The following is a 20,142-nucleotide window of genomic DNA, read 5'->3' as shown; positions in this document are numbered from 1 at the left end:
GGCTTAGAGTTCTTATGTATCAAAATATAAAGAGCTTCCTCGTTCTTTTTCACAGATGCATAGCATCCCATTGTATCAATGTACATTAGTTTATTAACTTATCAATCAACATTTAGATTGTTTTAGGGGCTGGCCCCATGGCCGAGTAGTTAAGTTCGTGTGCCCCACTTTGGTGGCTCAGGGTTTCACCAGTTCGGATCCTGGGTGCGGACATGGTGCCACTCATCAAGTCATGCTGAGGCGGCATCCCACATAGCACAACCAGAAGGATCTGCAACTAGAATATACAACTATGTACTGGGGGGCTTTGGGGAGAAGAATAAAAAGCTTTTAAAAAAAGAAGATTGTGGGGCTGGCCCCGTGGCCGAGTGGTTAAGTTCGCTCACTCCGCTGCAGGCGGCCCAGTGTTTCGTTGGTTCGAATCCTGGGCGCGGACATGGGACTGCTCATCAAACCACGCTGAGGCAGCGTCCCACATGCTACAACTAGAAGGACTCACAACGAAGAATATACAACTATGTACTGGGGGGCTTTGGGGAGAAAAAGGAAAAAATAAAATTAAAAAAAAAAGAGTTGGTGTTTGAACACTTTAAAAAAAAAAAAGAAGATTGACAACAGATGTTAGCTCAGGTGCCAATCTTTAAAAAAAAAATTAGATTGTTTTAAATATTTTGCTATTCTAAATATGTATTAAATATTCTATATATTCTAATATTCTATAATACATAACTTAAAATTTACCAATTTCACATGAATTTATTAATTTCATGGACTTCAGGTTTTACTATATGTGCAATGAGAAAATATTGATGGATTTTAAGTGAAAGAAAGAAATGATCCCACTTATTTTTTCCAGTGAGGTTACCTAGGTTGAAAGCAAAGAAATAAAATAACCTGAAAACAAGCCAGTGAGAAAGATGGAGATGGCAACAAAAAGGACCAAAAAAGGACCAAAAAAAGATAAAAGTTACTTTCATTAAGGAGTTTGGCTATGCATCAAAACAGAGAAACAGACTTCCTACTGCAGTCCTCAGTAACTGAGTTTGTTCTGAAACAAAGCAATCTCCCTGAGACTGGCTGAGCTTCTAGCATTTGGAGCACATGCTACCTACCACAAATTGCCTGGGTGGGTCCTGACAAGAGGGAGAAGCTGGATGTGTTCTTTCCATACCACAGGTGGTCTATTACTTAGCACACGTAAGGGCCAATCAACATCAAGAATGTCCACTTATCAAAACCCCAGTTCTGAGAGTCTGAAGATACACAATCCTGATTTTTCCAAGTTCTAAAAGCAGTGCCCCCAGTGGAGGGCCGGCATACGTCTTATGAGAACGGTTTCCTTAAGTTACCAGAAGAATGTTTAAATTCTTGCCAATGTCTAAATTTGTTTCATGCAGGGCTTGCTTGATGTTTAGTTTAGGCCTGGAGAGAATTGCTTGGAGAACGCCTTGCTGGGGGTGGGAGTTGGAATACTGCAGTAGGGTGTAGTTCTTGATTTCTTTTTATCATTCCACTGCTTTATTTTAGAAAATGTATGTTGTACCCCACTGACACATCTGTTGGCCACATGAAGGTCAAATCCAGATGAGTATGAATTAGAATGATTTTGCATCTATCTCAGGAAATTAGATAATTAAAATAAAAGCGAACTTCAGACAAATTTTCTCTTTGTCCTTAGAGATATATATTAATAGTAGTGTTTGACTAATGGTAATAACGAGCCTCAGATCTGAGTCGGGGGCCCTTGTGTGCTCTCAGCTCTTACCAGCATGCTGCTTCCTGTGGGAAGTGCAGAGAGTTCAAATCCCTCATGGTTCAAAATAATCTCACATGTGTTAAGGAAACAAAGCTTTGATTGTTAACTGCTCTAGTGGAGGCCACCAAGCATGTGAGGACTGCTGGGGTCCAGCTTTTCAGATGTGGGATTATAATTATTCAGAGGATATTTGCATTCATTTTTTCTTAGTTTTATGAAGTTAACTTGATATGTGCTCTGATCATTGTTTCTCTGAGCTGTCAAGAGCAGCCACTGTCCTGGCCTGGTTCAGGTGATGCCATCCTTGGGACATGCAACCAGTGTCCCCTTTTCCAGTCAAGAGTGTGTGTGGGGAGATGGGCTGATTGAGTACGACTCAGTTACTCCTCACTCTTATCAGCCCTTATAACACAAAGTGTTGATTCCACTCACTGTCTCCTAGAATAGAACTTGATGTTCGATCAGAGGATGCTCCAGATGTTGGGTGGGGGGGATCCTGGGAAGGGACCTTTTCTTCTTCACCAATGGCTCACCTCCCAGGGAGGAGCAGGGACACTCTCTGGCACATCCCCAGCTAAACTAAAACACCCGTTAACCTATTAAACTAGGTTACATCTCCAGCTAGTCATCCTGCTACAGGATTCTCTATGAATTCCTACATGCCTAGAACGATGAGCAGATAGGATTGGGGGGTGGAGGGGATGAACCATGAGTCAGAAGTTTTGACTGCTTACTGGGGCCAAACACTGGCTAAGCCTTTTACTCATATCAGCTTATTAATTCCCACAAAAAACCCTATGAGGTAGGAACTAATATCCCCCATTTTGCAGAGGAAGAATCTGAGGCACAAAGAGGCTAAGTACCTTGCCCTGGCTCATAGACTAGGAGTGAAAGAGCCAAGTAGGGCCAGAGGCAGGCTAGCTCTGAAGGCCACACTCTGGCCCATGGCTGCCTCTCACAATTGCTATCATTGCACGTCAGTGTGAACAAGACTTTTCCAAAGCTCTTTAAAAGCAATAGGATACATCATTAAGTTTGAAGATCACAAATACCTACACAATGAATGAAAAAAGCCATGGCTTAGGATAAAATATTCAGTGACCCCAAGATACGAGTGGCTGTGTCTCAAAACAACTTAGATAGAAGGGAAGATAGTGGGAATCAGGAAGATGCCTTTAGGTGACTCAAGAAATGCCTCCCGGAATGATGAAGACATCATTGTTGGAAGATGCATGTGGAGAAACTGAATAAAATATCTTTCATGAAATGTGAACACGGCAAAATGCTAAAGTAATGTTTTACTTTACACCATGTACTTAAATATGTTTAGTGGTTCTCAACTGGGGGCAGTTTTTCTCCCCAGAGGACATTTGGCAATGCCTGGAAACATTTTTTGTTGTCAGAACTTGGGAGTGGGGGTGCTACTGGCAGCTAGTGAGTAGAGGCCAGGGATGCTGCGAAATGAGCTTCTGTTCTGACTCTGCGTCCCCAGACCCAATAAGACTCAGCCTTGAGAACAAACAGTTCACAGGGCTGTGATGTCACTCATGATTGGATGTAATCCGTGACTGATGTAGGAAAACGTTTCTCAGAGCATGTCCTCTAGAACACTAGCTGTGTGAAACATCCCTAAAGAATGGCTTGTGAGGTCTTATGACTTGGGAAAATGCTAGATACCAAATTCTCCCTTGGAACTTGGCAAAGGATAGTACACATAAGTCTCTGAGAAGTCCTGCAAAATGCTGAACTCTGTTTAATCCAAAATCTTCCAAATTTATTTGATCATAGAGACTTTCAAAAAAAATTCTTTTTTTTTTTTTAGGAAGATTAGCCCTGAGCTAACTGCTGCCAATCCTTCTCTTTTTGCTGAGGAAGACTGGCCCTGAGCTAACATCCATGCCCATCTTCCTCTACTTTATACGTGGGACGCCTACCACAGCATGGCTTTTGCCAAGTGGTGCCATATTTGCACCCAGGATCCGAACAGGTGAACCCTGGGCTGCTGAGAAGCAGAACGTGCGCACTTAACCGCTGCACCACCAGGCCAGCCCTCAAGAAAAATTCTAATGGGTAGAAGGCAGGTTTGCTTCTAGTGTTGTCACACTTGACTGTTTACTGTTTGAGATATATTTTATTGTGAATTATTTTCATTTTATTCCTTTTTATATTATTATTAGAGCAGGATACCAATTTGGGGGGGGGAAAGGATATGTGAAGGTAGCTTATATTGTCTGTGAATTTCATGTAAGGATAGGAAAGTGGGCACTGTAAACTCTGTGTCATAAAAGAGGGTATGGGCCCAATCAAGTGGAGAAGCACTGTTGAGCAGTGTGCCTCAGCATAAAGGGAGAGTGGTGGCCTAGGCTACCCCCTCTGTCAGAGATGAGGCCAGAGGAAAGGAGAGGACATTGGCTGAGGTCGCGCTATTGCAGAGCAGAGCTGGAAGCCGCCTTGGATTCCTGTAGCCCCACCTCCCACTTTACAGACAAGGAAACAGATTCAGCAAGGTAACATGCCTTGCCCAAGGGCCCTCACAGTCATCACAGAACACAAAGGGCCTTCTAGTAGGGTCATAATACACTCCTTGAGTGGGTGAACAGAAAGTTCCAGAAGCAAATGTTGTACCATTGTATTGTTTCCATAGAATTGACTGTGTTGGCTCGTCTTCACCAGTCTCTTAAGAGCCATAGAGTGATACTATGTTAAACATTTCCCCGTGAGACCTCCGTTCCCTTGAACTACATTTACACAACCCCATAGCACAAAGTGTAAATTGTCCCCCTGGAGACCGTGTGATGTTTTGGAAAGAGAATTGGCCAAGGAGGCAGAAAGCATAATACCAAAAACACCAGCCTTATTCTTAAGGATAACACCTTTTACATTTCTTTAAACATAAAAAGTATGTATTACTCACCTCATTTGCCAAACTTTGCTGAAATGAAACGCGACTCTTGAACAATCAAATCAACCCTAAAAAGATCAAGTTTTGCCACAACTGAGCATTTTCAAAACTGAGAAGTTAAGGGATTCAGAGGCCTGGCTTTGGCCCTGGCTAGTTATGTGTGCTCAAGATTGTCACCTCACTTTTCTGTTTTCTCCACCTGTAAAATAGGGATGAAAATGTATTTTCAGTTTTTCTCAGGGTTGTTTTGAAGGTAAAATAACACACGGTATATGAAAGCTCTTTCTTTGTTTTTTTTTTTCCTTGAGGAAGATTAGCCCTGAGCTAACATCTGTGCCAATCTTCCTCTACTTTATATGTGGGATGCCTCCACAGCAGAGCTGCTGAGTGAAGTAGGTCCACACTCAAGATCCAAACCTGCGAACCCGGGCTGCTGAGGCAGAGTGCGCACAAATTTAACCACTCGGCCACAAGGCTGACCCCTGAAAGCTCTTTTAAGATTTATAAAGCTTCACCAAAAAAAAAAAAAGTGGTTGTGGTTATGACATGTGCAGGTAGCTTTTCCAACCTGAAATGAATGCGAGTGTTTCAGGAGATTTCTATGCTGGGTCTCAGACTAATTCAGATTCCTAACTTTGATCATTGCCAAGTAGTCTCAGAGTGACTTGCTGATTAGTCCAAAGCAGTCTGCCTTCCTCCCTCTGGATTAAACCAGCAGAGAAGCCAGATAGTTCTGGAACTTACATCCAGATGTTTTCATCATGCTTTCCAATGTACGCTCAACTGCAATGGTATTTCTCCATTTCCCAAAAGAATTAGGAAGTAGAAACGTTTCCACATTCAGCACTGTACACTCTCAGCGCAGCAAACACGAACCATGACTTGAAGAGACTCTTGGATACTTGGAACATTCTTTCCCAGACAGACAGCGACTGTTAGCCTCTGAGCATTTTCTTCCCTTTATTTTTTTTATCTTGTCCAAAGACCTCTCGCCAAGGACCACGAGGAACACATACAGCTAACGTGAACTGTTAGTTCAATACGTGTTGTTGAACGTGTTGGGTTTATTGCTCTTTGCCAGAAGGAGAACTGTACACCATGGGGAGCCACTGGGCATCTCAGGAAGAGGTTTTCAGAAAGGACTTATTTTAGGATTTGGGCGTGTGTTAGGTGAATTGGAGGGGAGTTTAAGGAGGTGGGGTTTTGCCTTAGAGTGGATGCTGTAAAGAACTGGGGATAATTCTATGATTGGGTATCTTAAATTTTGTTTCTAAGGCAGAAGGACTAAATCGAGACCAAAGCTAGGAGAAGCAGCAGTCACTCATATTTGCCAGGAGAGGGACTTGTGTGGTCGTTTTTGTGACCTTACAATGCTCACATTTTGTCTTCTGTATTCACGCATGATTACAGGGTGGTCTTTTCATCTTGATCCATCCTGGTCACAGAGTGGCCTTGTCTGACATTGGCGCTCTGTAAAATATTTACGTGCAACAGGAGAACACCAAGACCCAGCTGTGGGTACCTTGCCAGCTTCTAAGAACATCATAACCTCGCTGATAGTGCCAGGCTGTCAGGGGCTTCCTTTCTCTTTTTCAATCTTCACCATGAAATAAAATACAGATACAAATCCCTACACACAAGAAAAGCAGAACTTAGTGAATTTTTATAAGGTAGACATCCTTGTAACCAGCACGCACGTCAGGAAGTCAAGCTTTGCCAGCCATCCCAGAAGCCCTGCAGTCACACCCCATCTCAGTGACAGCCCCGAAAGGAACCACTATGCTTTCACAGTAATCACTTCCCTGTGTTTCTTTATCATTTTGTCACAGTGTCTCTCCCTAGACATTGTAGTTTGGTCTTGCTCATTTTTCAAAACTTGATTTGTCTTTTGAGTCTCTCTGAATCCGTAGGTTTCCTCTCCCTTTCTTTTGTTATAATTTGTCTGTCGAAAAATTAAGGCCATTTGACCCATAAAATTTTTCAATGTCTGGATTTTGCTGTGTCCTATTCTCGGACGGTTCAACCCTGACCTCTGTCCTCTTTATTCCCTTCCACTGCCATCTGGATCCAGAGGCCTGAATGGACTCAATTTCAATGTCCTTGGCAAGTCGGTAGGTGGTGTCGTGTTCTTTCCTCAGGAGGCGTATTCTGTCTCATTGTCCCTTAAGTTCTTTTTATAAGAAAAATGTATGCTGTCTGTTTTCAGGTGTGAAACACTGACTTAAACAGCATATCTCCAAGCCCCAAGGAGGCTGGCTGTGCTTGGGTAACCCTGCCCAGAGGAAACCCGGACACGCTGCTGAGGAGGGCTTCTGGAGCCCAAAGGCTCAGCACAGAGCCTGGGATTCTGCTAAAAGTCTCCTCTCCCTACATTTCTGTGAAGAATTTCCTTTTCCCACTAGTTTCATATGTAATGTGGAATTGGGTGTCATTCAGAAAAACTTAAAAAATAGAGCGTGGTGACATCTGGCACAGATCACACTTCTTTGTGATTTGATGAAAAATTCATGGTCTATTATAATGTAAGACTTATGCATTGGAACTATTATATCTCTAACATAGGATTCTGTGCTTTCAGCCCACAATGCCGAAAGTACTCAATTGTCACTTCTTCACAGATTCCATGGAATAAGTAGAGAAAATACAGCTCAGGGTAATGAGGTGACGCTGCCACCACAGATGATGGTGTCAATCCCTCTATAATCAACAGATCTTCATGTCACTTATTCTAAACGTTAAAGAGGCCAACTAACAAAGAGTTCATTAACATTGTGCTCAAGTGAACAAATACTCTGACCCATTCACTGATCTTCAATGTCATACCCCTTGTTTCAGTCACGGTCCCATCAGGAAAACAGAACTCATAACAGTTGCTTTAACAGAGTGAATTTAATATAAGGAATTGGTTAAACTGGTGTTGGAGGATGAAAAACGGGTAAAGACAACACGGAGGTATCTCAGAGACAGCAACTGCTGGAAGCAGCCACTACCCCTAGGGCTTGGTGGGAAGAGGTTGGGGTTATCTGAACCTAGAAGATGGCAGGAAGTTCCCCGTGGGGCTGCAACCCAGATCTGTGACTGGGATTCTGATCTGATGTGATGCTTCTGACATGGCTGAGCAAGTGCAATAAGGCTGGTCTGATGTAGGACAAGAGCAGGAACTGGAACCAACTGCTAGGGCCAGAGGGAAGAGCCATTGCTGGCGAGACACTAACAGGAGCCACAATAACCAAGAGGGAGCTCAGCTTGCTCCCTCCTCCAGGCTTGCTGTGTCCTTCTAGTGTTCCCTCATGGCAGGGCCTAACAGGGAGCAGCTGGCACAGCAGGAATGGAGAAGAGTGAGTTTGGGGCTGAGAGACAATAGCTTAATAATTGGCACACTTCCCCTTGTTCTTCTGAGCGGATATCTCTGGTGTCCCTTGTTTTCCATGAAAAGTAGGGGCTGTGATGGATGTCTGGATATGCTCAGCTCTGAAAGGCAGCCCCTAATTTGGACGTGTTAAGGAACGAGGCTGGCATGGCATTTCCCAGTTCCTGGCTAGTGAGAATTCTCATCTTCCTTTGCAATAAAGTTCTTAGAAATGCCAGTGTCTTGTTTTAAATTCTTGAGCCTGTGGTCTGTTTTCCATACCATCATGAATTAGTTCCCATGGCCTTTTGTGTCCAGCCTCAGATTTCTGATGGCTTAGGAGCAGTGGACATGTGGTTATTGTGGCCTGGAGCTTTCTCCAGAGAGACAAGTCCTAGGATCTGCCCCTTCCCTTTCGGTGTCATTGTGCCCAAGAGGCTGAAATGAGGCTTCTGCTCTAAACCATGACCTTGGATCCCAAACTTGGCAGGATCTTTCAGAATGTGGGGTTTTTAAGGAATCCTGGGCACTTTGGGGGGCTCCTCAGTTTTGAGCAGAGTGTCTGGGGAAATTCTTTTGGGAAAAATTAACAAGTACAGATACATGTGATACTCTCAATCAACATAGACTGCCTGGGACAAAAGAGATACTCAATGACAGACTTTTCATTCATTCATTTTCTAATTTAGTCAATATTTATTGGGTGTCTATTCTGTGCCAAGCACTATTTTAAATGCTGGTGATACATCAGTGACGAAACAGATGATATCCTGCCTTCATGGGGTTTGCACACTAGTGGAGGAGACATACATTAAAAAAACTACCTATGTAATATACTATCAGGACAGGACGGGTGCTATGCTGAAACAAAGCACAGGCAGGGGCAGCAAGTGACATAGGGAGGGAAGTAGCTATTTTAGAGAGGTGACATCTGAGCAGACACCTGAATTGAGATGGTGGTGTTGGGAGGCAATTCTCTGTAGGTCTCTCGCATTTCTGCCCATCTTTTGAGCAAAGATATTGACAGCTTTGTTCTGGATTATCTCTCCAAGGGTGTCCGTATAGCAATCAGCCTTCAAATGCAGCAATAGTGTCTCCCTCGGAGGCACAGGGCAGATTTATTTCCCGACCGGGATAATAAAGAGATTGTGTCCCTCTAGGGCAAAGTTTGGGCAGGTTTGCTTGCATCCCACTTGTGTGATTAGGGGTTTCCTAAGCTTGGGCTTCCTCAGCATTGACACAGAGCCTCACATGGCTCACTTCCATATCACCCTGTGGGACTTCAAGGATAAGAGAAACAATGCAAACCAGTAGCTCCTGCGGCCTTCTGTGCCTGCCTCCGACCCAGGAGTCTCTGCGTTTCCCACCACCTCTAGGAAACTGTGGCAGCCAAAGTGTGGCTTGTAAGTGGGAATATCTCATACCGTTCAGTTTTGACAGTTGGCGTGGGCTCAAAGACACTGATGGAGGCCTTTGGTTATCACGAGTGCCTACAAAACCACTATTTCAGCGAGTGCTCAAGACTGCCATCTTGACGAGATTAATATCGTTTGAAACAAGGACAACTAAGCAAGAGAAAAATTCTTCCAGCTATTGCTAAACATTTCAGATCACTAAGAAAAGACAAGAAGCATCATCTAAACATCTGCTGGATTAAATTAAGGACATGCCTAGAGGTTCCACAAAAGGCTTAAATCTGCTTATCTTATCTAGCACTTTCACTTGCTATTCGCTACAGGGTTCTGGCATATACTCTGGAGTATTAGTGAGCAGTTCTAACGTTGTAAGAAGTCTCTTATTTTTATGTTCTGTACAATTATGCACAAGAATAGGAAACCGTTTGGCAGCCAAGCCCCTTGACAAATCACATCAAGGTAAGGGAGAACAAAATAGCTTCTACAGATAGTATTTAGTCTTCAAGCAACACACAGCTTTTAACAACAGTAGGACAATATAGCAGGATTTGGCCCTCAGAATTTCCCCCCAAGTCTTTCCAAATTCATAATAGGTCCAGCTGTATCTCCTCGGCAAGCCTCCAAAGGGAACAGCAGGATTAAGACAACTGTGCATCTCAGACTTGTTAGGACTGTCTGTAGATATTGTGCTATCTTTCTGGGAATGTCCGGCATTTTCCAGTAGTTTTAAACTCAAAGTCCAGCCCCAATAATGACGGACACATGTCACTATACATTTGTTCAAACCCATGGAAGGTACAACACTAAGAGTGAACCCTAATGTAAACTACGGCCTCTGGGTGATAATGATGTGTTAATGCAGGTTCATTGATTGTAACAAATGTCTCGCTCTGGTGAGAGATGTTCAGAAGGGGGAGGCTGTGCACACGTGGGGGCAGGGTTTATACGGGAAATCTCAGTATGTTCCTCTCAATTTTGTTGGGAACCTAAAACTTCTCTAAAAATATTGTCTTTAAAAAAAATCCAGCCCCACATGGAGAAGGGCTAGAGTAATTGGACAGTTATCTGGCCAACTCTGAATTGAAGACTCAGAGAACCCAAATCAGCTTGCAACGGCCAGAACAAATTTTATTTTTCAGTCCTCATTTTAGGGGTCCAATAAGCTGATAACGACAATAATGGTAGTACATGGGGACTGGAAATCCACAATACACTACCTTAACTGGCAGAACAGGCGTGCCTCCAATCTCCACTCCTCCCGAAAATATCCCAAATCACCCTGCATTCACTGTGTCCAGGTTACAAATTCAAGGTGGTGATCCAAAGGCAAAAGGCATGTAGCTAAAAGGGCTGGAGTGAGCCGCAGTAATGTCGCTGAGCCCCAAAAGAAAGTCACCGTAATGCTACGGATGGTGGAGTGTGGCAATGTGAATTTTTAACAGCTTTATTGAGGTGTAATTTCATACCATAAAATTCTCCCATTTGAAATGAACAGCGCAATGATTTTTAGTAAATGTACTGAGCTGTGCCACCATCCCAACAATCCAGTTTAAGAACATTTCCGTCACCCCCAAAAGATCCCTACTACCCATTTGCAGTCACCTCCCCCGCATTCCCACCCCAGCCCCAGGCAACCACTGATCTACTTTCCGTCTCTATAGATTTGCCTTTTCTGGACATTTCACATAAAGGGATGATACAATTTGTGGTCTTTCTGTCTGTCTTCTTTCACTGAGCGTAATGATTTTAAGGTTTATTGTGGCAATGTCACATTTTACCACAAGGAATTTTGCATCCAATCCATAGGGTTTTTAACAAAACCAACAAACCACAGGCCACACAGCTGATAAGAAGCAGAGTTTGGGTTAGTTCCCTAACCTTTGGATTTATGTTTATCAGAATCACATGCCACAACAGCTCAAAAGTCCTGGAGACATCATTGTGCCCTGAAGTTCAAGGATTATACTACAGACTTGGTGCCATCACATAGAGGGCCAATGAGGGTATGTCAAAGCTGATGGTGTCTCTATTCCTGGTACAGAAATGCATTCATCCCAGAGGAGAGTGCAGTGAGAATGGTTTTCGATTGATATTTCCGAGGTACCACTATCCTCTGATTTCTTTTCAGTTGGGTGATTGAATTCTTTCTTCAGGATAAATAGTAGTGCCAATCCTACTGGATTTCAGAATCATTTACATGGACATAATAATACTTTCCTCTTACACACACAACACACACACACATACCCCTTGCCCCTGTGATTGTCTCACTTTTCTCTTCTGTAGATGCAGCCATCCCACTTCCACCTCACCAACCCCACACGCCCCCATCCCCACACTGCATTCTTCATTTGTCAATTTGGTTAAGCTGGGAGCTACATTTCCCAGTGTCTTACTTAGGATAGGCTAACTGGTTATTAAAATATACATTTTATTTTACCTTTTTAAAGAAAGTTCCTTTTAAAATTGAAATCCATCTTGTACATCTATACATTTTATAAACCAGCAAAGTGGCAGATATAGATAATTCTTAGCATATCCAGATCCATTTTTTGCATCCTCTTACTACTTGGATAAACAGCACACTGCGAAAGTGTGCATGATCCTGGCCTCATTGAAGCCCTTGATTCTCTGAGAGGGAAGCTACCAAAGAACCGACAATAGTCAGCTGAGGGCTAAGTAGTACCATGACAAATAATTAGTTATCCTTGTGTTAGCCTGTGGGTAGGGCCAACAGCCAGCCAGTCCATGTAAATCTCAATCAGGAAAACATTAAATCCATTTACTATCTCTGGAATGGTTCTCCATATGTCATAGTGGCCTGGGTCAGCCTTAGAGAGGGTACAGACAGCCAGCTTGGAACAATGACATGAAATGTGATTTAGACACCAGTGTGGACGTGTGTCTGTGCAAACGAGTTCAGGAGCCAACAAGAGGCACAGAGAGGTAATGTAACTTGCCTAAGGTCACACAACTGACTGGGATTCAAACCCACGGCAGGCAAGCACCGTAGGTCATACCTCGAAGACTGTACTGTCCCGTCTCTGTGTTAGCTAAAGGACTGAGGCGGAGGCCAGAGGGACAGAAGCCACCAAGATGGACGAGCAGAGGATCAAGGTTCAGAATGGTGATTCCAAGGAGAACTGCGGATGCAGGGAGGGTCAGGAAGAGAATGAAGGGCTCCTAGCTAAAGCAAGAGGAAAATGCCACAAAGAACCCTCTGGAAATTGACTGATCTCTCTTTAGGGAGATTTCAAAAGCCAGGGCTAGTGAGGCAGAGGGGGAACGGCAGGCTGAATTGAGGTCAAGGACCAGCACTTGGGTTTCCCTCAGGGACAGCGATTGTGTTGCCTGGGCCAGAGCTTCTCAAATTGTAATGTGCACCTGAATCACCTGGGCATCTTTGGTGCGGATTCTGATTTGGTGGAGCCTGAGACCCTGCATTTCTAACAAGCTTTCAGGTGGCGCCAATGCTGCTGGTCCAGAGACCACCCTTTGAGTGTGGAAGACTAGGCCAGTAGGAACAGCGTAGACCTAAAATGGCAGTTTAAGGCTCCCGAGGCAGCCCTCTTAGAGTGCCTCCAGGGTTCAAATGGGGTACAGCCTTCAGTGGGATGAGATTCTTGGGCGAGATGTTCTAAAACCAACCTCCCACCAAAAACGTGACACCCGCGGGCCCCAAAGCTCTATGCCCAAGACTGTGCACCGACAGCAAAGACCTCGAACCAGCTGTCAAAGCTTGCTCTGATGATTTCCAGGCGTGGGAATGGAAGGTGACATCCAGGAGAACATGGAGACATAGGCGTTTGGAGGAGAATGGGGGAGCCTGCATCTGGACCTTGTGGCTGATCCATACAAATGTGCTCACACATGCGCAGAGAGTCAGCATTTATTGAACTAACTTTATTGAGCAGGTATTACGTGTAAAGCACTATTTTTCAAAGCTATACACGCAGTCTATAAGGATACCTTGAACAGTGACCAGTGGTTGTCTTTGGGTAGTGGAATTTGGAGCAAAAGGGTTCGTTTGACTTTCTGCTGTAGACAGTTCTGGGTGGTCTGAGTCATTATGATAAGCATACTTTACATACTGAGGATCAGAACACACCATCTGGCCTGCTCCAAAGCACCAAACTTCTCCTGCTTCCATGCCTTTGGACAAACGCCTCTGTCCGGAACGTCCTCACCCGCTTGGCAAATTCCTACTCTGCTTTCAGGTCCAGCTCCCATGCTTCCTCCTCCAGGAAGCCCCCTTGATGAAGTCCCAGGCTGAATCCGGGCTCTTCATGGGCTGTCATGGTCATCCATCCACTCTTTTATGAGAGTCCTTACCACAGTCTACTCCAATATTTGGGTCTTTTCTGCTATTTCTTCCACTGGACGGTGAACAACTTGCAGACAAAGATTTGGTTTCTTGATTTTCAGCTCCCAGCTTAGGTCCTGGCATATAGTAACCACTCAGCTATGTTCTTTAAATTCATCATTGTATTGATAGATAGACACGCTATTGTTTTTCACGCACTTTGGGTCTAGTTTTTAGTTGCTACCATCAGATTTGGTGACTGGGGGGCCATGCTGTGATCCAGTTCAGGACCGTAAAATGTGGTCGCAATGGTTTACCACAGCTTGTGTTCTGGGCCAACTTCCTCATTGCGCTTAAGACCACTGGAGTTACCATGTATGGGACATTAAAGTGACTTTATGAACAAACCCAAATTTAGGGTCCTGTGTTGATTTTCAATCGTCACATAGCCCCGGTTCAAGTTAAACCAGAAGTAGCTGCTGTCAAGCTCACAATTGGTTCAAGCTCTCACCTTGCCAGTGCCCTACATTCCTCATCAGTAAGTAATTTAAATTCACCTGGCGTTTTGTTTGGAGACGGTAACGGAGTCTCATCAAGGCAGACGGCCCAGCCCTCTGCTGCTGAGATCTGTCTCAGCAAATCCACCCCGAGGGACTAGCTCTCATCCTCCTGAGTTAAGCCATGGAGCGATGCTCTGGGGGGATGCCCTGTTCTCTGGCTCTCTGTGCGAGAAGTCAGCTAGGAAGAGAGAAAACAAGTTGATTTGCAATGGAGGAACCTATAGCAAGAATGACGGAGATGGACAAGCTGGAGTGCAGACATACTTATTTTGAGTGATACAAATCCTCAGGGACCACAGCCTTAGAAACAGAAAGTAGCTAAGAAATACTGATGGAGCAGGCCTAGCATTTTGCATGTCTGCGAGCCAAATCAACCTCCGTTATCCTCATGAAATTGTCTACGGCTGCGCTGTCCAATACAGTAGCCACTACCCACATGTGGCGATTTACATTTAAATTAATTTAAATGAAATAAAATTAAATATTCAGTTCCTGCGTTACACTAGCCACCTTTCAAGTGTTCAACAGCCACTCGTGGCCAGTGGCCACCGTATTAGCACCGATAAGGAACATTTCCATCATTGCATCTCCTTACAGCGTGCATCTAAGACTGCAGGAAAGTGCTATTTGTGCTCTTTTTACTCCATATGCCCCAAGAGCCTTCTTCCTGGTCATTTTTCAAACCCTCTGAGGGCACCTTGCCTATCATGGCCAGTTCTCTGAAATGGAAGAGGACTAGGAACAATGAAGCAGACGACCCTGTCAAGTGCAAGCTCATCACTTTCAAGTTCCGTTATTTCCAGCCGGCCCCACTCCCACCCCCGCCGCCCTTGCTGCCTGCTCCCGGGGTCTCAGCAACCCCCCACCAGCCTCGCACGTGCTTTTTCCACCAGGACACATTTCACACAAATGAGAGCAGGATTGCCCGAGTGAAGGAAAACCGAACATCTCTGGGATGAGGTTTTAATGGCTTCCCCATATGTGAGGCCTGGACCGTTCCTCTGGGACTGGTCTCAGATGGCGTGGTTTGCGGCATTTTGAAGGCAGCTTTGAATACCTCGGGATATTTTATAGGCTGAGGAAATTGGGGCCCCATTTTATAGTATATTTAAAGGATCTCACCAGGATGGAGAAGAAAATAAGTCCAGATTCAAAGCAGATATTCATAGAATGGCCATTCTCTTATTATTTTGTTTTGCTTTGGTTTGTTTGTTTGTTTGTTTTTTGAGGAAGATTAGCCCTGAGCTAACTGCCACCAATCCTCCTCTTTTTGCTGAGGAAGACTGGCCCTGAGCTGACATCCGTGCCCATCTTCCTCTGCTTTATATGTGGGACGCCTACCACAGCATGGCATGCCAAGCGGTGCCATGTCCACACCCGGGATCCGAACCAGCGAACCCCAGGCCACTGAAGCAGAACATGCGCACTTAACCGCTGCGCCACTGGGCTGGCCCCCATTCTCTTAGTTTTAAAGAAAATGCATGTCCCATGTAAAATATATATCATCATAGTCAGGAAATAGGTGTAAGAAGAAGGAATAGAGGATTGATAAAGAGGGATGGCTCCCTTTAAAATGTTATCTTTCTTAAAATACAGTTTATATAACATATATATGTGCATTTATATGCATGTATGCGTGTTTGTGTGTGTAAACAAAAATTGGAAGTTCTTTGTTTCTGGGCTCCTCGTTAATACCAAGAAGACCACTAGAGACAATGATGAATCAGACATTGGTGAGAACCCTGGAAATCTAGAAAGGATCATCAGTTTGGATGTGGCTGAGCAGACAGACCTGAGTTACTCTGTACTTAAAAGGTATTAAGATACCTCAGTTTCCCCACATGATCCCCTTTTGGGAAGCCCTAGACTTGGAAAAGCCATTTGGAAAAGCCACTGACTAAAGTGAACACATATTGGACTTCACTTCCCCCAACAGTCAGCCATATTGTTTGTAAATTACAGAGTATTTCATCAGTACAGCTAGAAAGCAATAGTGTCTATCTGGTTTTTGTTTGTTTTTTTATACCAGGCTATCTTTCAAGAACAGATTTAAGACAAATATAAAGCATTACATACTTTTTAAACTTATCAATTGCTACCAATTTATCAATCATTAGAAATATATCGATTCTTATATGTATACTTCTTATATATTGTGTCAAATGTATGGATTGTTACAACTGTATTTTAAATGTATCAATTGGAACAATGTTTAAACATAACAGATAAGGTTAAATTAAAAAGTAAGTGAAGGGGCCGGCCACATGGCTGAGTGGTTGAGTTCGCCCACTCTGCTTCGGTGGCCCAGGGTTTCGCCGGTTTGAGTCCTAGGCACGGACATGGCACCGCTCATCGGGCCATGCTGGGGCAGCGTCCCACATGCCACAACTAACAGGACCCACAACTGAAAATACACAACTATGTACCGGGGTACTTTGGGAAAAAAAGGAAAAAAAATCTTTAAAAAATAAAAATAATTTAAAAAAGGAAGTAAACGAAGAAATTGGGCAAAAGAAAATAAAGTGAGCTGCTCAACATCCATGCTGTGGCCACATATTTGGTTGTGAGCTTTCAAGCAGCCAAGACAAAGAGAGAAACATAGGCCACTACATGATCCAGCATCAATAAAGCATAAACTAATTCTTAGGGAGAAGTTCTGTTCTCCCCCAGTCCTAGCAAAGAAGACTGCACAAAAGTGACCAAGGACCTCATCAGTGACCCCGTAACAAATAGATGAGTTTTATATATTTGTTCTAGTAAGGCCAATGGAAAGCAACTCCGAGTTTCAAAAGTCAATTCATAGACAAAGGGCTTGGGGATCAAAATATTTTTGTGTGGTTAAATAGCTTTCTGATGGATTGTTTAATCCAAGGATAAACTGTAGAGCTGTGATGCTTGGCATAAGTAGGGAAATGAGGAAGCCTGTTGGGATCAACTGAGGAACTTTGTCCTCCTCCCTCAAGATTTGATAGGACTCTAGGATGTTTGTCCCCAGTTTATTAACAATGAGCCTGCAGTAAATCCCTCCCATGCGTTAAGGAAGGAACATCATAGAGAATGGAGGCCGTGGTGAGAGGGTAACCAGACGTGGGCATAAAAACCTCCTAGGGTGCTCACTCTATGAACTGCCGAGACCTTACCCTAGACCTGAGAATCAGTGTCTCTCAGATGGAGCCATTTGTATGTATTCTTAACTGCCTTACCAGATGCTTCCAATGCAACACTCCTTTGAGGAGTGCTAATCTAGAGCAATGGATGGACCATGTACTGTTGGCGTGAGCTTCCCTAAATACTTGTTTCAAGGAAATTTTTCGAAAATAGTGAATTTCAAATATTATTCCCAGTGAATACACCTGGAGTGCCACTCCTTGGTCATTCCAGTCCCATGATGGATTTAACACTTAGCTCAGCCCAACATGGCAGAGGTGGCCACTGATTACAGTAGAAGAAACCAACAAAGAGGCATTCCTAACAGGCTGCCCTCTCCTCTGCCTCCCCATGTAGCTCTGGACACAGGTAGAATATTCTATTGGTCAGAATCCAGATTCCATCTGTTTCTTCAGATCCTTGACCTTTCAGGTGCCTTGTGACTTGAGAATCTGCTTCTATACATCTAAGCCCTGCTCAAAATGCCACTGATGGATGGAAAGATATATTGATGTTGTATATTTGAAGCCTAAAAATCTGACACATAAAATATTCTGTTTCCTGAATTGAATTCATACACAATAATAATGATAATATGAATGACATTAACTCTTATCAGACAATACAGATAGAGAAACTACCCACCTGGTCCGGGTAATTTGACAGGCCCCGAGATTCCTGAACTGATCAAAATAATAAAATTTTATTTCTAAAATATAGAAGGAGGAAGATGAGGAGGAGAAGAAGAAAAGGAAAGAAAAAAGACAGCAAAGCTCTCAGGTTGTCATGGAGGCAATACAAGCTTGGATCTCTCCTAACAGATACGTGAAAAAGCTCCAGAAATTTCTTCTACCTTAAACTCTGGCCCAGCCCCTAAGTGTCCCAGAGATACTTTCATTAGGGCTCTTTTTCCCTGCTTGCTCCCTAGGTTTTAAACCGTTGTTCCTGGAAACGAGAGTGGCGCATAACCAGGAGATAAGCGCACCAGGGGATTCAGCCAGCTGTGGGATTGGTTGAAGGCAAGATGACCAGGCACTGGTTTCTCTCCACCAAAAATGAGTAACAGCCAACTTATAACAGCTTGTGGGAAACTCAAAGCCCCATGGGGACAATTCACTCAGCCACTCACCGGTAAAAATAACCCTGATTTCCATTGTAAAACAGTTTTCACTGAAGAAAATCGATGAGTGTTTATTTGATTTGATTTGATGTTCTGTTTTAGCTGCACAGCTGAGAAATCACTTGGGATTAGGGTGGTGTGTTTTCTTTTTTCTTCCTCTAGTCCTTTATAAGGAAATATGAGCGCCTACATCTTTTACTGGGAGATTCTCTGTTAAGATTTGGGATAGTTAAAGCTTACTGACAGAGGAGGAAAAGACAGATTTCATTCTTTCATTCAAAAGGCAGGCCTGGGATGCTGGTGGTACGTGCAGTAAAAGTTCCTTTCATGAAAGGTGAGTGGAAGGACATTCCATCACATTCAATTTCCTATTCCCATTTCAAAGACAATAACCTGGTTTTGAGGAAAGAGAGAGTATTTTGCTTATACGGCTCATAAGAAGTCATTTGAAATTCCTTATTTTTACTACCTTGAAGAGTAGTGGGAGAAAAAACAGTAGAAGTGTTGTAAATATGTTGGCATGCTTATATTTCATTTCATTTCGTACTTTTGAAAAATATCATAAAAAAGATCTACGTTCTGGCCTCCTAATTTATAGTCTTCAAAGGACTGGAACTTCTATACAAAATCCAATAAATATTCTTAGGAGCATTTAACACTGTACCTCAGGGTCAGGATTTCTAGCTTTTTAAAAAGTATTTTCATTATAAAATAAAACGTAGATACAAGAAATCACATAAAGTAAATACATGCCTTAGTGAAATATTCTAAGTCAAGCACCCTTGTGACCATCACCAGGTCAAGATGCCTAAAAATCTAGCCACCCCAAAAGCCCGTTTCATGTCTCCAGTCTCAAACCCAGTCTCTTCCCTTGCTCTCCCCATAAGTAACTATCATTTCGGCTTTTCTAGTAACCACTTCTTTGCAATTTTTATTAGTTTTATTACCCAGATACAAGTACCTAGATACGGTATATAGTCTTGCCCATACTTTTAAATTTGATATCTTTTTTAAGTCTCTTTCTATCTATAGTTTCCCTGCCCATTCCTTTCTTTTGCTTACAATTTATCTGATGAAGAACCTAGACTATTTGAACAGCGGTGTTCTCACAGTGTGGAGTCTGCTGACAGCATACTTGTGGTTTTCAGCTTTCAAGATGGCTGCCAATGATCCTCACCTCCTGCTGTTCATACACTGGTGTAATCCCCTCCAACATGGTATCAGGGTTAGTCCATGTGACCAACAGAAAACAGCCAAAATGATAGTGTGGCTTCTGAGGCTTTATCATCAAAGACATTGTGTTGTTTCTGTTTTTCTCTCTTGGATTGCTCAGCAGGAAAAGTCAGCCACCACATCATGAGGACACTCCAGCAGCCCAGGAGAGGCCTGTGTGAGGAGGAGCTCAGGCCTCGCACCAACAGCCAGCATGAACTTGCCAGCTACAAGAGTGAACCACCTTGGAAACAGCTGCTCCAGCCCCAGTCCAGCCTTCAGATGACTCCAGCCCCAGCTAACATCTTGACTGTGACCTCATGTGAGACTCTGATCCAGAACCACCCTACTAAGCCACTCCTGAATTCCTGACCCACA

General features: G+C 43.5%; 1 pseudogene; it reads left to right on the top strand.

Moving 5' to 3' along the window:
- LOC124245532 (aldo-keto reductase family 1 member B10-like) overlaps positions 1–20,142 on the top strand; it is a 59,685-nt pseudogene that overhangs the window by 20,689 nt on the left and 18,854 nt on the right.

Source organism: Equus quagga, chromosome 10 (assembly GCF_021613505.1).
Source record: "Equus quagga isolate Etosha38 chromosome 10, UCLA_HA_Equagga_1.0, whole genome shotgun sequence".
Classification (NCBI taxonomy): domain Eukaryota; kingdom Metazoa; phylum Chordata; class Mammalia; order Perissodactyla; family Equidae; genus Equus; species Equus quagga.
Note: the sequence above shows the minus strand (reverse complement) of the source record. Positions and strands in the feature narration are given on the sequence as shown.